This window comes from Passer domesticus, chromosome 6 (genome assembly GCF_036417665.1).
Source record: "Passer domesticus isolate bPasDom1 chromosome 6, bPasDom1.hap1, whole genome shotgun sequence".
In the NCBI taxonomy this organism is placed as follows: Eukaryota; Metazoa; Chordata; class Aves; order Passeriformes; family Passeridae; genus Passer; species Passer domesticus.
In genome coordinates this window covers 18,979,600-18,998,638 of record NC_087479.1, presented here as the reverse complement: position 1 = coordinate 18,998,638, position 19,039 = coordinate 18,979,600, and the positions used below count along the sequence as shown (strand labels likewise).

Below are 19,039 nucleotides of genomic sequence, written 5' to 3'. Positions count from 1 at the left end.
GTGACAGCCTGTTCTGAAATAAAGCACAGAAATCACCACAATAATTTTGTGCTCATTTATTTTCATATAAGCCAAATTCTACCTTTCATTTGTCTTCTTTGAGAGTCAAAGTCTTTGCCTCCAAGTTTCAAAAATTCATGAGCTGTTAAACTGAGTTATGTTCTTTACAAAGACCCTGAAAAGATTGTATGATACCTTTGTTGTTCTGAGCACATTCAATGGCTAAAACAGTAGTTCCTCATCTTTTTCAGTTTATGTACTTTTTTTTTCCAATGATGGTTCAATATGGAGCCATTCACAAAGTTGTAATTTTGCAGACTTCCACACAGACGGAATAACTTTGGTTTTCCAGGCATAGTTAATGAAGACATAAAAAGAAACCAAAGAAATCTGAGATCCATGCTACCCCAGGTCAGCTGTCAGATAAGAACTAGATAAAGGCTGAAAACCACAGAAACTACCAAAAGACATGAGTTAGTTGGAAGGGAAAGAGCTTAGATTCTGTGGTTCTCCGTTTGATATATGTAAGCAGTTTGAGCTTTGAATTCATTGTCCTCTCCAAAACCCCTCATTTCTCATGTCAAAAATGCGACTGTGATGATGCTTACTTCCTATTTTTTTTTTGGCAGGGGGGGAGGTGGGGGAGTGGAGGAGAAGGGAGGGGGGCATTGGGTGTTAAGAACCAGTTTCCTTTGTTTCCTTAATCAACATCTCCATGGAATTTCAAAACATAACCTCTTCACCTTTTCCAATAGGTAGCACAACAACAGCAGCAGAGGGTAATCATTTGCTGACATGATGTAAACAGCCTTCTGTTTGAAGAATGAGAAATGAAGGGTCTGATGAATGCTTCCTTTTCTTTAACTGCACTGGAGATGCAAGCACTGGTGACTGGTGCTACATCTCCCATCTGTCAGCAAGATGCGGCAGAAGTGCTCAGATGCCTTGCTACCCTTCTTTGCAATTTGTCTGTTTCCTTTTCAAGGCTGCCAGACACATTTTCTTGTGCAACCAAATTCAGTGTCAGAAGGATGACTTGAGAGGTGAATAATTTGTGCTGCCAGGAAGAATTGAATTTTCAGTCACCTTGAATGGGAAACGGTGCATTGTTATGGATTGTAACCTAAACTCTTGCTCTGCCCATCAGAAGGAGGAATGAAAACCAGCCACAGAACAGCCTACTGCTTGTTGCTTATTTATTCTTTTCATGTTGCCTATTTTACTCTTTTTAAAAAGTTCAATTTATTTTTATCAGCAATTTTCTTTAACAGAAGACTTGTTGATCCTGCAATAGTATAAGGACATAAAAATGCAGTATTGAATATGGCAATGATGATAGTAACTGGAATATGGATATTTAGTTTAAAAAAGGGGTTTAAGATGGCATTAGACATTAGTAATGCACCAAAAACTGAAAAAACAAATGGGGATGGAATGAGTGACAGAATAGATGTTTGAAGACAATGATATTTTGGTAAAAGAGTTCCTATATATACCTGGCGCTCTGCTGCAGATCTCCCACATATTATTTAGCTATGGGAGACTATGCTGTGCAATATGCCATATGATATGATTATGTGTTCAACTCTAGAGACAGAAAAGACAAAAATAAAGTTTTTGTCCACCTGACTGCATAGTGAATCACAATGGTTTGATCAACTTTCTGCTAGCTATTTTCAAATGTTGAGGTTTTTATATAACAAAAATGTTTATACTCAATTAGATAATCAGAGTGATTTTTAATTCTAATATATGTTCTTTGTAAGTTTGGATTCTGAAAAAAACATCATAAGTACAGCTAAAGTAAATGGACATTAACAAAAATAAATAATTTTTCCTAACTTCCTAGATACATATGGATTCTGGTCCTTATATCAAACCTCACTGTGTTTGCTGGGGCAGGGGTTATTATATTTTTATTAAAACCTCTATATTTTTTCTCCAGGAAAATAATCAGGGATTGAAATGGTATCACTGTAATTATGATAAAAATATTCCTGAACATTTTTTCACATTAGACATTTCTTTGGCATTTTAAATTAGTTAAATTAAAAGTAATGTGTGGTAATGTAGAACTTTCAAACATTTTGTTATGTGTGTTATATATTACTGTATGATGAGAAGCTGGGATTTGAAATAAACTGACTATATATATGAAGCAAGTTCGGTGTAGTTCAAAAAGGAGTAATTGTCAAAAGATATCTGCTAATTGGAGATTATAACTGAGCTAAAGGATATTTCCCTCATGGTAACATGCAACACATACAAAGAACTTCTGTGAGCCATTTTTGTGGTTTAATATGTCCCACCTGAGTGAATTTTATGTCCCTCTGAGTACTATAGTACTCAGAGGCCAAATTTCAGAAATGTGTGTCTTTTCTCTAGAAAAATCTCAAACGGACACCAAAAAAATAAAAAAGAAAAAAAAAGTACCCTACAGTTCTGAGAAGTGTCAGTACTCTGAAGGAAGAGAAGATATGATTTACTCTAGATTTAAACAAGGCAGAAAACGAGTGTTATAGCTTGGGTTTGAATTAATTTTATTAAACTGTTCATGTAGTCACTGATTCTATGTGCCATTACATAACTTGTAATTTCTGTGAATAAAGTTCCAACAACATTTTCAGCTGAAAATATTGGGTGTTTTCTTCCATAATATGTGTTATGATGAATGGAGAATAAATAAGAAATAATGGGAATGAAAACCAAGAATTGTATTTCACTTTCAATTTCCACTGTGCTGGATCACATTTTTAATCAGTTCACACTCCAAAAACAAACCTCAAAAGTATTTATTACTGGTGTTTAGCTCCCTATATCTGCAACAGAGCTACTTGACATCTGTTCAGAAGGCCTAGTACTTTGTCATTTTCCTTAAGAGAGGAAAAGAAGAATGTGTCATTTTGAGGAGTTGATCCCTGTGGTGTAAAAACAACTAGTTATTTGGCATCCTCAGTGCTTAAACACAAATTCCATTATCACACCTCAGCAAAAATGTATAATAACTACATAGAGAGAAAGGATTTGTCAAAATTCTTTAGGAGGTTGACAGGAAAACCTGAAGTAGGTATTTTTAAAAATGTTATCCTGAAGTTTTAAGATAAGCTAAAAGATAGCCAAGAATTTAAGACATTATTGCTGTTAAAATTTTCTGTTACTTGAGTAATTACATTCATAAGCCCCATACTTCACCTGTGCTTCACCCTTGAATACATGGAACTACTAAGTTTATTTGTGTGTGCATACATATCCACACACACACATCCCTCAGTATGTTTAGGGAGTTGTCCATGTAATTCTAATTCTAGGATTGTTGAGGTAAAATTCCCATTTAAGACGTATAGATTGTTTGGGTATATTTAAAAATTGTATTTTAAACCCTGCTTTTATTGTAAATTATGTCTCCATTTATTTTATTTTATTTTATACATGCAAGTACTCTGAACAATTTATTTGGGGAGATACTAAAAGGTCTCTGGGAAAACTGACATGAAATTAGTTCCCTAATTGCTTCACCCTGTTTTTTATTTGGGTTTTTGTTCATTTAGATGCCTAGCCAAAGGTGTAATAGATGTGGAGAGTGATTCTTATGATTATGTGTAGTCTCTTTCTTGTATTTAAAAGTGAAGCTTTGGGCTTCTGAGCATTAATGCCAGGATCTATCCCAGGAGGTGGATATGAAGTGTCAGCTCTGTTCCCTCCAAACAATGGTGAAAAGAGCCATGGTGTTCTGAGCACATGTAGATATTCCCAGTGGTATTCTTGGCAACAGCATTCCTCTACTCAGAAACAACATTTTGCCCTACACGTGACATTTACATAACTTACAAATTTTGCCTACGGTGTCTTGGTTTAATTTTGTTCCATCCTCATGAGGCCATAATAGAAATGAAACCACTCAGATATGAACTGAAAATATAATGTACAAGCAGGTGTTTCAGGACTTCAGAACAGCTTTAAGACTCAGGGCGTGCAATTCCACAAAGGAGAGGAGACCTGGGATACACCTGCAGTGCACTTTCCCAGTCTTTGACCCTTTGCAATAGAATTTCCATCTAAATGTCTATATACCGTTTGAAAGCAGAGCTTAAGCCCTTAGTGGGTGAAATAAGATAATATTCCCCTGACAATTCTCATCACAATAGTTATTAAAACTTCATGATATTGTAAGATTTCTTTTAATTATGTTTTTTATTAATATATATTTGGTTGTCTTTAACATGATATAAAGTACATTGATATATTAATTACAAAATCCTTTAAAAGTAATGCTTCTCTCTTGAGTTTGTAGGAATGTAGATTGAAGGGTAATTTTGCTGAAGTGCAAGTCAACTTAAGCCTTTCATTTAAAGGAAAAAAAAATTAAATTGTCAGTTCTGAATATATCCATATATTTCATCTGAATTTCATAAAATGTGATTAAGAAATAACCTTTAACTAAAACAGTTCAGACAAAGCATTTTTTTAAAAAACAAGAATTGCTTTCCTAAGTGGAAAAAGTATGCTTTCAGATCAAAAATCATGCCATTCCAGAAATATATGTCCCACAGAGTTCCCACTGGAACACGTAAAAATATCATCTTCTTTCTGAACTTCCGATGTGCTGTAATTTCTGTATCTTCCTTGATTTTTCTATTGAGAATAATTTCTTTCAGCTTCATGACAGCAGTTCAGTGCTGCTTCTAAGTACCACCTTAAACTGTGCTCTTCAAACACCAACCCCTTAAAAGACACATAATCATGGGAATATGATACAATTAATATTGTACTGAATTTCTATTTAGTCATCTTGAAGTTTTTTTTCAATCTCATGGGCAACTATTAAAAATAAAATTTGCGGTTTGACCAAAGACAAGAAACTTCAGAGACCTGAATCTGGAAAAGTTATTGCTAGTATAGATCAGCCACTTTTCCTTTGATAATCAATCCATGTTAATATTTAGATATGTAGGGAATGAATTGAAACCTATTGTTACAGTTACTTATTCTCTTTTCTTGGATTGTATAAGTACCAAATTTATTTAGTTGGAAATGAAGCTAATTTCTTAATTCAATACTTTTGCAGCAGAATTATTTCTACTGTACCGTCTGCTGCTTTGGAGTGAGACCTATCTAAAACTGTGGATATAAGCAAGTTATTTTTCAGGATGATATTTCTCTGTTATATTCCTGGATTTATTTACTTATGTGGGTGAAACACTGGGACATGTTTGCACAAGGGCAAAACATGTTCTGTTACAGTCCAAGTTTTCAGTTCATTCCTTAAAAAAGATGCAGGAATAGAAAGCATTAAATTCACTATTCATTGTGCATAGGTAAGTAATGGAACACACCAGACAGATGAGAAGAGCAAGGTGTCAGCCTCACCAGATTATCAGCACAATTCCTGTATATAACAGCCCTAGAGAAGTTTAAATAACCCAGCCATTCCAAGAATAGCCTCTGCGTACATGACTGTTTTATCTCAAAAAAGTGAGAGACAGCATGGCAGCACCATAGAGGGAAGATAAAGAATTACACCTTAGCAGTTTGTTACTTGGTGCTGTTTTTACCAAAACCACAGAATTTGCTGCACAGCAAAATTACTATTTTCCCAGGTACAGAATTACCTTCGATGTAGATTTCAATTGGGTTCTGTGCTTCTGTTTCTGTATATTTACAGCTCACATCTGTATAATTTTCATAGATATGTTGTTACATATGTAAACATCATTAAAACGAGTGGGTTTATTATGTTGTATTTTTTTCCATGCACTGCAGTAATCTACTCCAGGCTCTTAAATCTTCTGGGGTTTATTTCTTAAAGAAAAAGGCACTCATTTTGTATCTTGGGGTAGAGAAATGAATGATTTCTTGGCTTAAAATTTGCAGACAATTCAATAAAGGGTTCATCTCCCTACAGTTTAACAGTTGCTAACAGAATTACTGTTAAAGTGTATGTTATTCAGAACAGCTTGATAGAATCAAAATAAATTGCTTTAAAATTAAAAAAACAAATCCACAACAAAAATATCTTATTCTCATGGTAGAAAAAAGAAGCAACTTCTAATAAATTTATACTTCTGATCATGGTTTCTATCAATTAATGTGAAATATAGCAAAAAATCATGCTTAATTTTTCTTTTCTACAAAAGTGTCTATTAAGTTTATCTTGACTTATCAAACACTGAGGCAATGTATTTTCTTTTTAAATAAAAAAATACATACTTTAAAATTTTACAGTTTATGAAAGTCCTTAGAATATAAAAAATGGACCTACATTTTATGCAGATCTATAAGCATCTAAGGTATTGCTTTTGAAAGTTATGTTTAACATTGCATGGTCGTATGTCTGTGCTTTCAAAAAGCTTAAATATGTGCTGATTATAAGCAGAAAATGAGAGTCTAACCACCATAAATACAAGCTGAATTTTAAAAATGAAAAAATATTTAAAAAAACACAAAGGAAAAAAAAGCTACAGCAATGTGTCAGACAATTTAAAAGCATAATTTTCATATCATTTTTTCAAGTCATTGTATGCTAGCATTGTCCTTGTTATCATTTGTCTCTAATATATCAACTGTTTGAAAGACAAAAATCTCTTTAAATTGTCAATTTAATAACATCAAGTGTTAAAAAAAGTAAAGAAGCATAAAAGTAAATGTATAGTGATTATTTTACTTTCTAGAGTGTTTAATCCTTTCAGATTATTTTTTGGCTTAATTTTTAAATAGGAATATTGCACTTGTCAGAAGTAGATGGGGTTTTATTTGAAGGTTAAGAAAGATAGGAAGTGTCTTAAAAGTATTTTAATACCACCTTATAAAATATCTAAAGACTAATCCAATGAGGATTTCATTATATGAAGTCATTTACCGAGACATCCAGTAAGTTTAAATAGGTATAAGATTCTGCACTTTTCAACAGAAGTACCCCTTAACATATCGTTTTACAGGAGATCAGAAGAATATAACAATCTGATCTCAGATGTTTTGGTACATCAGCAGTCTGCATAATAGCATCTTAAAAGAACAAGTTAATTACATAATTTTTCCTAGTGTAGCTGGATAACTTGTTCTGTTACATTTTTATCTCTATCGTGCAGACAATATTGTACAAAGAATTGTTGTGCAAGAGCACAGATCCATCAACATGAGAGAAGTCTGAGACTTCAATGTTCCTTTTAGTAGTAGTGAAGATTTCACTCAGATTCTAATCTACATTACATCTGTGTAAAATACTGAAACATAGAAAAAAAGTACTGGGCTAATGAAGGGCTGAGTGAGGCCTGCCTTTAGCAAACTGAGTTATACATGACAGGGTAGCAGAGGATTAATGTGATTTAAAAGGTTAGGAAAGACTAGGCTATAGTGGCAGAAATCCTTGTCTATAGCTGAGTACGGCCTTGAAAGCAGGGTAGGAAGGCAGGTTTTTATTTCCTGGTCCCAAAGCATGCTGTGAGACAAAGTCACAAAATGAAATTGAGAGGACTCACCAATACATTTTAATATAAAATTACCTATATCCAGAATTCAAACTAAAGATTAATGAAAGTTTTTTCCAGTTACTTAGCACAGGGTTAGTAAATATGACAATCTTTCCTTTGATTTAATTTTTGAAAACAGAATGTCAAAATTTTTCAAACCCTTCTCTTTTATCTGTACAGGTCAGCTTTGAAACCCATAAACTATAATGAGCAACTATCATCTATAAGCACCAGTGTTGTAAAAGACATTTTTTACACTTAGGTTTTTCTTAGCTAGATCTTATTACTCTCCTTCTGCAATGCAGTGCTTTATGAAAGTACTGCTCCATTAAAAACAGCTGATTGCTTGCTGTACACTTTTCTTATTCTTAACCAGAAAGCTGATTTCAGGAGCATCAATGTACCTATAGTAATATATTCATCTGACAGAAGTTGTCACAACATCAGCTAATACATTATTTTATGCTGACGTTTGTTACAACCCCACTGCTCAAGCACTGGAAGATGAGGGAATAAAGCACGAGGAGACAAAATTGATTTTTTACCCTTTCTGCTAGGTAATAATACTGAACATCCATCTTAACTTTTAAGATCAAGGCTAGAAGTTAATACACAGCTGAAGGCAGAGGGGGAGAAAGAATCCTCCAGATCAATATTATGCATTATAAACCACCTGCATGCAGACAGTGTCAAAACTAATACTGTAGCTACAGTATGAAACTGGAGCACCAATTGAGCACTACCTTTCTTGGAGTTAACATGAGAATGTTACATTGCAAACTGCCAAACTTCACTTTTACTGAATTTGTGATATTTTAGTCAAATAAAGTCCAGTGGAACTTTAACTTGGATGTTGATTCACATGCTGGCATCAACCTCCACTAAACAGCACTTCCTCACAAATCTTTGTACCTGTTTCCAGTCAATGTTTATTAAAAAACCCATTTCTCTCTAAAATAAACCCTCTGCTTTAGCAGTGTCTGCCTAAAACCAGGCTCAAAACTAGATACTGCACCTATTACTTTTAAGAGGTTCACATTTCCAAAACACATTTGTTTTATCATAAACTCCTTTCATGAAGGCACACGAAGCATCTTGGCACAGTACAGTAGATTGATAATGTCATCCTAAGGTGATGGCATGAAGAAGGGCTTTCTCAGCATAGCCTTTCCTTGTTGTCCATTGGGCTGGTCACCCTGGCAAAATGCATGAACTGTCAGTTGTCTCTCTTTTCTGCCCTTGTGTCAGACGAGGTTACATGTCTTGTTAAAGAAGGTGACAATGATCAGCAGTCAGAAACAACAAACTTTGAGCATCTGTGACCACATTTAGTTAATGAATTTCTCCCATCCTGGTGCTGTCCTTGTTTGTGTAAGGTTTACTGACAGGTAAATGTTGCTGAAATACAAGTTATGGCAAAGCTCTTGCCTATTCCCATGCAAGAATTTAAGATGCTTACCCAAAGCCCTTGATCTCTGCTTAGCAAGTTTATTTGTTATTCACCATCTGTCACAAATCACTCAGGGCAAAACTGTGGCCTCAGGCCTCTTTTGAGTCAAATAGGAACCACACGTGTGCACCCAAACCCAGACGCAGGTAAACTCTTAGACTTCAACATGCAATCTGCCTTCACACTTCCTTCATTAAAAAAAAAATATTAAAAACTGAATTAAATGTCTTTGATGATAGGAAAGATATAAAGCATTTTTATAATGGTTTAAGATTTTATTTTCCTTATTTTTGCTAGCCCTGTAACTCAGAACTCGGCCCTGTCTGAAGCATTCTAAAGCAGCTGCTTTGTTTATTTACTTAGTCTTTTGACTTCAGCTGAATTTCCTGCTGTGCCTGGCGGTAGCTAGAGTTGGAAAATGAAGACACAAAAACAAACCCAATGAGCACACAATCTGATAAAAAGACTGATTTTCAGATATGATATTTTTGTCAGTTCTCTAAACAACTGTAAAAACGTAAACTGATGCTGGCGGCTAACATAAATTGCTTTTCTTTATTTGGCCTATAGCTGTAAGCACACTAAGCTGAAAAATAATTTATATATTATTTATGTGTCTGCAGGAAAAGTATATTATCTCTGAGGGTAATATGCTAACTAGAAATGATCAGGAAGTTTGTGAATAAATTTATTTTCAATTAATTGTGATGATTCATAAACAGAAAAGCTTTGGAGGAATCTGCTTTTTAGCAAGTAGTGATTTGAGGCATTAATATAGATTATTACCTTTAAAGAAATTGTTTTAAATTTGAGAAAGACAGAAGATTTGAGAAAGACAGAAGAATTTCAAATGACTTCACCAAACACTTCAAACCAAGCCTTAATAGAGGCTAGAAGTTTCTTGTTAATTTGACTGAAGCATTTTTGACAATGCAGGGCAACATTGAACTAAAAGTTATGGAAGATGTTACAAACTCTGTAGGTATGGAAAAGTAAAATCTAATGTCATCTCCCAAGGAAAATAATAAATTAGGGAAACAATATTATTTTTTTAAATCAAAAGATAATAATACAGATTTTTTTTATTACAAAGATAATTTTTTTAATTCTAATATCTTAATTTAATTTGCAGTTTATTAATTTCTGCCAGGAAATTCCAGATGAGAACAGATTTAAAAAAAAATAAAAATCAGGGTGACTCCATGCCTATTGTATTTTAAAATTATTAAAAATAATAGGACAGAATATTTTAATCTTAATTTACAGCTGAAGAATCTTAGCTTCAAAAGTTGAAGTAACCCGTGTATAACACGACTCAGAGTTTATTAATGGCAAAGCTTAGTATATCTTATTCTCAGACCATTTTCTTATGACTGTACCATTTTGCTGCATAATGAAAAATGCCATCACCTGCCATTTAGCATGAAGTGTCAAGACATTTAGTCTTTGTCTCTTTCCTTATGCACTCATAGCTCTCAACTTGCCGATTATTCTTTGTGTGGCCCTTCATTTTCCAGTATTTGGCATTTGGAACTTATGTTACCCCCTTGATTTCACAAAGTTTGTTGGTAATGAATTTCCTGCTGAGTTGGACCAGGTTCTTGGTTTAGGAGATTCTCCATGCACTTCTCTAATTAGGGGCATCCTTGCCTTCCTGAAGAGAAGTTTTGTGCAGGAGGGTTGGGGAGTTGCAACCAGAGAGGGATCTTCTCAGTATAAATTTGCTGTTTTTCTTTAACTGACTTCTCTTTTGAGATGTTACCATTTCTTCAACTTCCTGATCTTTTAACTGTAATTTAGAAAAAGGTAAAGAAAAAAATTATAATACCAACTTTTATTTGGAAAGTTAAGCAATGGTTTAATCTCAAAGTAGAAGTCCATTATTGTCCTTTTGAAACACTCCCGAGGGTGACTCACATGCCACTGCAAGGGCTTTAGAAAGATTAGATCATAAGGGAACAATTACCTACTGCTAAAACAGTGCAGAACCATTTTCCTATTAAAAATTAAGGTATTAAGAACAGCCTGAGAAAAAAAAAAAAAGAAACAAACACAACAAAACAAAAGCAACAACACATTTAGAACAGTTCATTAATCCATTAATCTTTTCTCTGTATCCTATGCATGATACTTGCAGACTGTTGCAAGTGGATTAAGTATTATAATCAGATTCAATTACTCCATTATTTCCACCAGAGCAGCTACAAATCCTCTCTTCTCTAGTGACATCCAATGTGGTTGAGAGGATTTCTAAATTAATGTGTTCTCACAAATTATATCCTATTAAAAGAAATAATAAAGCTGAATACATGGCAAGCAGAAAAGTGACTGGGCATCATTTTTTCAGAACTAGGTAGCAAAAAAGACAACATATTTCTGTGGCAAGAATACAAGCAGAGACAATATTCTTGTGACCACTTTAGTCCAGTAAGTCTGTTTCAGGACATTTTCTACTAATGGGAAACAAATTAGCACTGTCTGGAGAAAACAGTGAGAACGTTGAACTCTAATCTCCTACTAGGACATGTCATGTGTATTATCTAGAAGCTGTACATTTTTGTGTACAGATATTATTTTTTTTCTTACCCTCTCATTTCATTTTGCCCCTGGGGTTCCACTTTTAGTCAGACATTAGTCCTATTTGCAAATCTTGAACAGTTGTGGATAAATTAAGAATGTTAATTACTGTACAGGTAATGTCACATTTGATAACTGCAGGACTATGGTTCGGAAGCATATTTAGAATTTTAATTTTTTTTTTCATTTCTTGTTGTCTCTGTTGATTGTATAATTTAAGAGAAGTGTTTGATCGCTGCGCATCTCATGAGCTCAATATTTTGCAAATAACCTGACAGGATCTCTACCCACTTCAATTTAAATTTTTATATGGGTGAGTAGAAGACATTTGTATAAATTCTGGAATTCTATTTTGTAAATGTAGATGGAGAAATATTAAAAAGGAAAACAAAAACTACCTTTCCTATGCAAGGTGATAACGTGGGTGTAACCGTGTGTGTTGTAGCATAGGCAGCATTGTGAAGGTGTTTGAAGGGTAAAGTCAGATATTTTCAAAACACTTAAATGTGGTCAACACCTACGTCTTACATACTTAGAGGTACTACACTTTAAGCAGAAGTGGTACAGAAATGCTAGATAGGGGAACTGAAAGGCAAAATTATTTGAATTCATATAGTGATGGAAGCACTGCTTTGTAAATATATTTATTATAATTTTACACATTCTAGAAACCTTTTGTCTAGGTTTATCTCACCATTTGCTACAGAGATTCACATGTTCATCAGAGCTGAGCTCTCTTGCAGAGTAGGAGATATCAAAACAAAGACAGCATTATTGGAATATCCATAGCAAAATCAGGACTTTTGCTAATTTAGCAATGTACAAAAGGATTTAGTAGGGATCTTTTAGGGCTTTTTGCATGTGGACATGTGTGGACATACACGGATGTTCACATGTCTTTGTGATATTATATGTTAAATGTTCATAATCTCAAATAATATTTTTTATGATGTGTTGACAAAAGTCCTCTATTGGATCAGGACTTTATTTTAAATTGTTCTTCACCATTTTAAGACAAGAATTATGTTGGTATCAGTCTTTTTCTTAAGCTTTGCCAAGCAGTGTCCCAAGTTATTCACTATGGCAAAAAAATCTAAAAATAAAACAACCATTCCTTTATCTTGTGATATTTAACATCAGACAAGAGAGATAAAAATGTCTCTGGAATGTGAAGCATGGAAAGTCAGAAACCCTTTTTGTAAAGTTGTTCTCAATGCACATAAGACTGAATTTCAGCATCTAATTTTATTGCTGTGCCATAACATAATTTTAAAAATAAAATATTAAAGGTAAATTGTATAACTGTACATTTAACAGTGAATTCCAGAAGATGCCTTACTGTTTTACACCTCTGTGATCATTACTGACATATCTTCAGACAAAATGTCTGATGCTGAAAACCTCATTCAAATGAAAACTACTTGTCATTTACTATGCAACCAAGTAAAATGGCAAGTTAGACAGCTACTTTTATGTTAATGTATCAGTACTATACAGAGAGAATGGATACAATAAAACTTCTCTACTTGGGGCCAGATTCACAACTGAACACAATTCCTTTGTCAAGAACAAAAACTTTCATTAGGTAAAGCTAGGAAATTCCAGGTTTAAGACATTTTGTTTGAGATCTTAACTATGCTAAAGCTCTCATTTCAGAGCTTCTACATTAGATTTTATACAGAAAAGATTAATGCTGCCAGAGATTTTATCTTTACAGCATAAGGTGCTCCTTTACCAGCAAATTTGTGGAATCCCATTAAAATCTTGTTAGAAAGTCTAGATTAGAAAGATTAGATAGAAAGATTTTTTTTAAGGACATCAAAAATCACTTTTGTAAAGAAAATGCATTTGTGGATTTTGTCTAAGTATTCTGCTCAAAAAAGAATGAAAGTAATAATCACTATTCTATGCCATAAATCCTCATATGCTTTTCCTTTTATTAGATATGGGATTTTTACAAAGAACTAAATCTTAGTCCAGAAAAGAGTGCATTCCTTACTAAGATTTTACAGAAAATTTCAAATTAATGCCTGTTTTGAAATCAGATTATTAGAGTGGCAATTTTGTGGCTTCACAGTGAATAAAGACTATTACACCAAAATAAAAATACCTTAGAAAAATAATTGCGTGGTAAGTTTTTTAAGTCTAGCACTATAATACTATTGCACAGTAGATGCAAAATATTTTCTGCAGCTTTTCTTTTTTTACTTCTGGCATTTTTTTAATTAGAAGAAGGATGAATCCTTAAGTAATGAAGAACCACAATAACGGCTCTGAATTTTTGGTTTTTCCATAGTCATGATTTTTCTCAGCACAGTGTACAGCTCTGTGCTTCTCACTTCCTAACCACTGCAGCCCACACCTCTGCTGGAATCAATGGATCCCACACTGACAAGTGTTGGGGTTTCAAACATTTTATTTTCTTTCCCACGAGTTTTGTGACTGCAGTTGTGTTTACTCACATGCTTCCCAAACAGCAAGGGAGCATTTTTGATATACACTGTCTCTTCTCTCCCCAGAAGTGCTGGCGTGGATTCCCTCTGTCTCCATCTTTTATATCCCTTTTCATGTCTTCCTCTGAGATAATCAGGTCTGTCAAAGAAGAAGTTCACATCAACTTAAAAACTCAGTGAAAACATGGTATTACCAGTATTACTACTTCCACATCAGATGTAATATTATAATAACTTTCAATAATCATAATAGTTTTATGGGGAGGATTTCTGGTACTAATCTCTGAAAAATATGAATACTGCTTGAGGGTTTTATTTCATTTGAAAAAGATTAACTGTCCACGTGAGTTAAGAGTAATTCTTAAACTCTAGAATACTGAAAATATCATGGCCACCATCAGGAACCAAAAGGATTCAAAGGCTGGTGAGCACTGTACTAGATAAATGCTTCTTCTTCTCCAAAAAGAGCATTTAACCACACCAACAAATTTTCCATTTCCCATGTGCAACAAAAAATTTTGGCCAAGACCCAAAGTAAAACAATTAATTACAAATTAAGGAGGTAAAGGAAAGATAGCAAAAACTCTTTCAAGAATCAAAAAGGAACTAAGAGTTTTATTTCCATTCCTATACCTAAAAATCTAAACCCATTCTTTGATATTAATAGTTCCTTTCCCATACCCCAAAGGATGGAAAACCATAAAGAAAAAAATATAGAATTCAATGGCGGGGACTGTAAAAATGAATGATTGCACAGCATAGAAGAAAATACAGTTCAAGACCATCTAAAGAACGCGAATGTGAGCAAGTCCCTGGGATCTGATGAAATGCAACTGAAGATCCTGAGGGAACCAATACTTTAAGTTGCTAATCCACTGTCTATCATGTTATAAAAGTAATGGCAGACTGGTGAAGTTCCCACTGACTGGAAAACGGAAAACATAAACCCCGTTTTTAAAAAGGTAGAAAAAGGAAGACTCTGAAAACTACAGACTAATTAGTCTCACCTTGGTGCTCAGCAAAATAACAAAGCAGATCCTCCTGGGAACTGTGCAAATGCACATGGAAAATAGGGAGGCAATTTGTGAAAGCAAATACGGCTTCACGAAGGGCATATCATACCTGACCAATCTGGTAGTTTTCTAAAACAGGTATAAAATTGGTGGATAAGGGAATGGTGTCATCTACCTGAACTTGTGCAAAACATTTGACATTTTACTGCACAACATTTTTCTCTCCAAAATAGATTTTGGAATGGATTTGACGGGTTGACTGCACAGTGGATAAGAAATTGGCTGTGTGGTTGTAACCAGAGTTGCTATCAATATTTTAATGTCCAGGGAGAAAGCAGTGACAAGGACCATTCCTCAGGTTGGTATTGGCCCTGGCACATTTCATGGACAGTGGTATCATGTGCATCCTCAGCACTGATGACACTGAGTTGTGTGGTGCAGCTGACTTGCTGGAGTGAAGGGATGTCATCCAGAGGCTTGAGACAGCGACCTGTGGGAACATCATGAAGTTCAATATGGCCAAGGGCAAGGTTCTGCACCTGGGTCAGAGCAATCCCAAACATGAACACAGACTGGGTGATGAGTGGAATGATGAGCAGCCCTGAGAAGAAGGACTTGGGAGTGTTGGGGAATAAAATGCTGCACATGATCCAGCAAAATGCATTTACAGCCAACTGTATGTTGGGCTGCATCAAAAGAAGCCTGTCCTGCAGGCTGAAGGCGGGGATTGTCTCCCTCTGCTCTGCCCTGGTGTGACCCCACAGGGGGTGCTGCAGTAATTCTGTTATATTGGTATGAATTAAATATAAAGAAAAAAAAATGCTCATTATAGTACATTATTCATCCTTGGCAGTGACAGGCAGTATAGGATCATGAAATCCAAAACTGGTCAGAATGTATATGCCTAAACAGGTGGAATTAAAATTGCGTTTTCTTATTTTACATTCCTTGAGTTTGCAAAAGTTTTTACAATCAGTTTTAAGAGAATCTAAACATAGAAACATGTTTGTATATGCTCCTGCATTAATAGATATACCCCTGGCAATATTAGTAATGAAAGCTGCTAAAGATTATAGCCAAACATCATTGTTGAAAATGGGTTGAGATATTAATTAAAGGGGTGTACAGCAAGAATTTCTGTTTAATGCAAAATATGTCAGCTTCTCTAACATTGTTAAAGTGCTATCTTTTCCTCTTTTGTGAAAATGGCAAATATCACACAATCTCTACAAAACCTCTCAGTTTGTAACCACATACTTACATCATAATTACATAAAGGCAGTTTCTCTTTATCCTCTCTTTATCCTGACCTTTCTTTGTCTGTCATTCTTTGCCTCTTTCATAAATTAGAAAACATACATCTTAACTTGTTCCAGGTCTTAAAAGCACTCCAACTGTGGGATTTGGCTTTAGCTCATATACTCTGATTCTCAGTTTTAAAGCAAAGAGTGCTAGCTCTGCAGGAAAGAAATAAAATTAAAATAAAACAAATTGAAAAAAAATAAAGTTGATTGTTTGATTTCTATGAATTCTTGAGTGGAGAGGCAATAGATGAAAATCTCTAGTGTCTAAATGCTATCTAGAATTGCACATGCATAAACTGAGTATCTAAATGCATAGATGATAAATGAGATCCCTAGCATGATGAGTATTTAAAATACTTTCAGTGAGTCTGAAAGTAGAAAGTCTGTTTGTTATGTCTTCAACACAAATACAGACTTTTCAGATGGGATGAGGCAACATTCCAGAGCAGATTAGCACATTTGGTCTGCAGTGCTTCATGATCTTGACTTATGAACTCAGTGAACTCAAATTCTTCTAACACTGCCACAGAATCACAATGAAGGCAATATAATTCCATTACCAGAAGCTTAAATACTGTGGTTTTAAATAATGTTCATTTTAACCAAAAAATTCCCTACTGGAGTATTCCATGTATTTTATTCATGGTGAACAAAATGAGCTGGAAGTATTGCCATTGTGGTTAGGCAGTAAGAAATTATTTTATTTTAAAAACACTGTGATTAGCTTTGTGGGTGGGTGGAAGCGTGGGTGTGAGCAGCTCTAGATGAGTGCATGCCTATGTAGACACAACAATGTGGTAGCCAAAGCCAAGAAAATTAAATGTCACTTTTTTCTATCCTTAGGATTTTTATTAAATGTGGAGGCAAAAAATGTTTTCAAATCAAAAGAAAAACAAAACAAAAACAAAACAAATAAACAACAAACCAAAGGCAAAACAAATAAAAAAAAAAAAAAGAAAAAGCAACTACATTAGACAAAATTGCTATTATGTATATCAGTTTCCTCAGGGTAGGTATTGTATGCACTTTATTGTATAGTGCCTGAAGGAAAATGTTGCAATGCAATGATAAAAATATATGAAAGGTTTAAATGCTTTGATAATATTTAACTGATGCATTAGTGGTATGATATTAGAATCAAAGAAAGAGCCTCTATTCTGCCACAGAAATAGCCCTTGTGGATTGCACTGACAAAGCAGTGTGTGGGAGGCTGAGGGCTGCCCTATGCCTGTGTTCCTCAACACTGCAATCCACCAACTTGTATTAGTATACAATTCACTAAACGTGCAAAACCTTTAAACTTTCACATCTTTATAATTTGTTATAGGATCAGCCTAGACTTTTTCAAGATATGTTGAAGTTCCTATTGTTAAATAATCATAGTAGGAGTAGTAATAATAATAATAATAATAATAAATAATAATAATAATAGTAGTAGTAACAACAGCTGACATGAGGCAAAATTATCAGAATTAAATATATGTATATATATAATATATATTTAATGCTACATTGAAAAGTAATGTTTTAATGTGCACTTATCTTTGAAATACTTCAAACACTTCTCACAAATCAGGAATACAAATGTGATTTCATTTTAAGATGTTTTGAATTTTTAGCTAGTAATTATTAAAAAACCAAAAGAATACCCTTTGACATAACATTTATGGTCATGGGAATTCTAAAGGGAAAAATAAGGTCTTCTGAAGCTAAGCCAAATATAGCCAGGAGAAACTAAAGAAAACAGGCAACAGTTCCCTGTACCCTGAGGCTCTTTGGAAAACCCTAGTTTAAGACACCTCTGAGGGGATTTAACATAATACCATTTTAAAGATATCAAGACAGTGTGTATGAAATACCCTGGCAATTTCTGCTGAACTCTGACATATTTGGAAGTTTATTTTTTCATTGGATATATATTCATGACTCAGCTATCTGTACTGGGAACTGAACTGGAAACATAATGTGATAAAAACTCACTTGTGAGAGATCTTGCATCTATTTGTTCTTATAAAATGTCATAGCTGTAAACACATTGAAACGAAAACCAGTGATATCAGCCAACTAAAAACCTCTGAAACCTGGAGATACATTTCAGTTTGAATGATTAATTTATTATAAGGGAAAAATACAAATGGAAATAAGAACAAAGATAATGTCTCTATTAGGGAAGATAGTGCATAGTTCTTTGGAGCATGCTGAATGATGTCTGGCTCTCAAATCCCCTAGAGTCAGTAAAATAAATATGTGTACATAGAAGGAAAATGTAGACCTGCCACCTCATTGACAGTTTCATAGCTATATGAATCTCAAGAAAGTTGTATTAGAGTCCAGACATGTTTAATTTAGTTGGTGGATTTTTCCTCATTGACTTCACTGGTGCCAGGGTCTTGTGAGAATTATATTCACAATATTTTCTAATGCTTACAATACTAGTTAAAAACATATGTCTTTTTCACTTCAAAATAGAAAACTGATTTGACTTCTTGGAAAGGTTTGAGTGGTCCAGCCTCATTATATTGCCTTGATTTGGTCACTTGTTTCTAGTACAAGTGTCAAGCCAGTCTAATGATCACCTACAAATGACAGCTGCAACAGACAGAAATCCAGAAATATTGCTTCTTACATTGTAGCTGTGAAATAAAAGCAAACTAGCAAACATTAACAGCTTTTAAAGACAGTTTGTTGTTTAAGAAGGACTGTCTCAACATAAGCTCTAAAGTTCTTGATGGATTGAAAGCTACTTTAGGCATAGATACTTTTATCTTGACTCAAA

The 19,039-nt window shown here is 34.2% G+C and overlaps 1 long non-coding RNA gene across 1 annotated transcript in view; it reads right to left on the bottom strand.

The window, feature by feature from the left end:
- Nucleotides 1-13,970: 13,970 nt before the first annotated feature.
- Nucleotides 13,971-19,039, bottom strand: part of LOC135302772 (uncharacterized) — a 115,195-nt gene continuing 110,126 nt past the window's right edge. The window contains exon 6 of the long non-coding RNA XR_010364320.1: nucleotides 13,971-14,085. This is a non-coding gene — a long non-coding RNA (uncharacterized LOC135302772). The remainder of the gene's footprint in view (nucleotides 14,086-19,039) is intronic.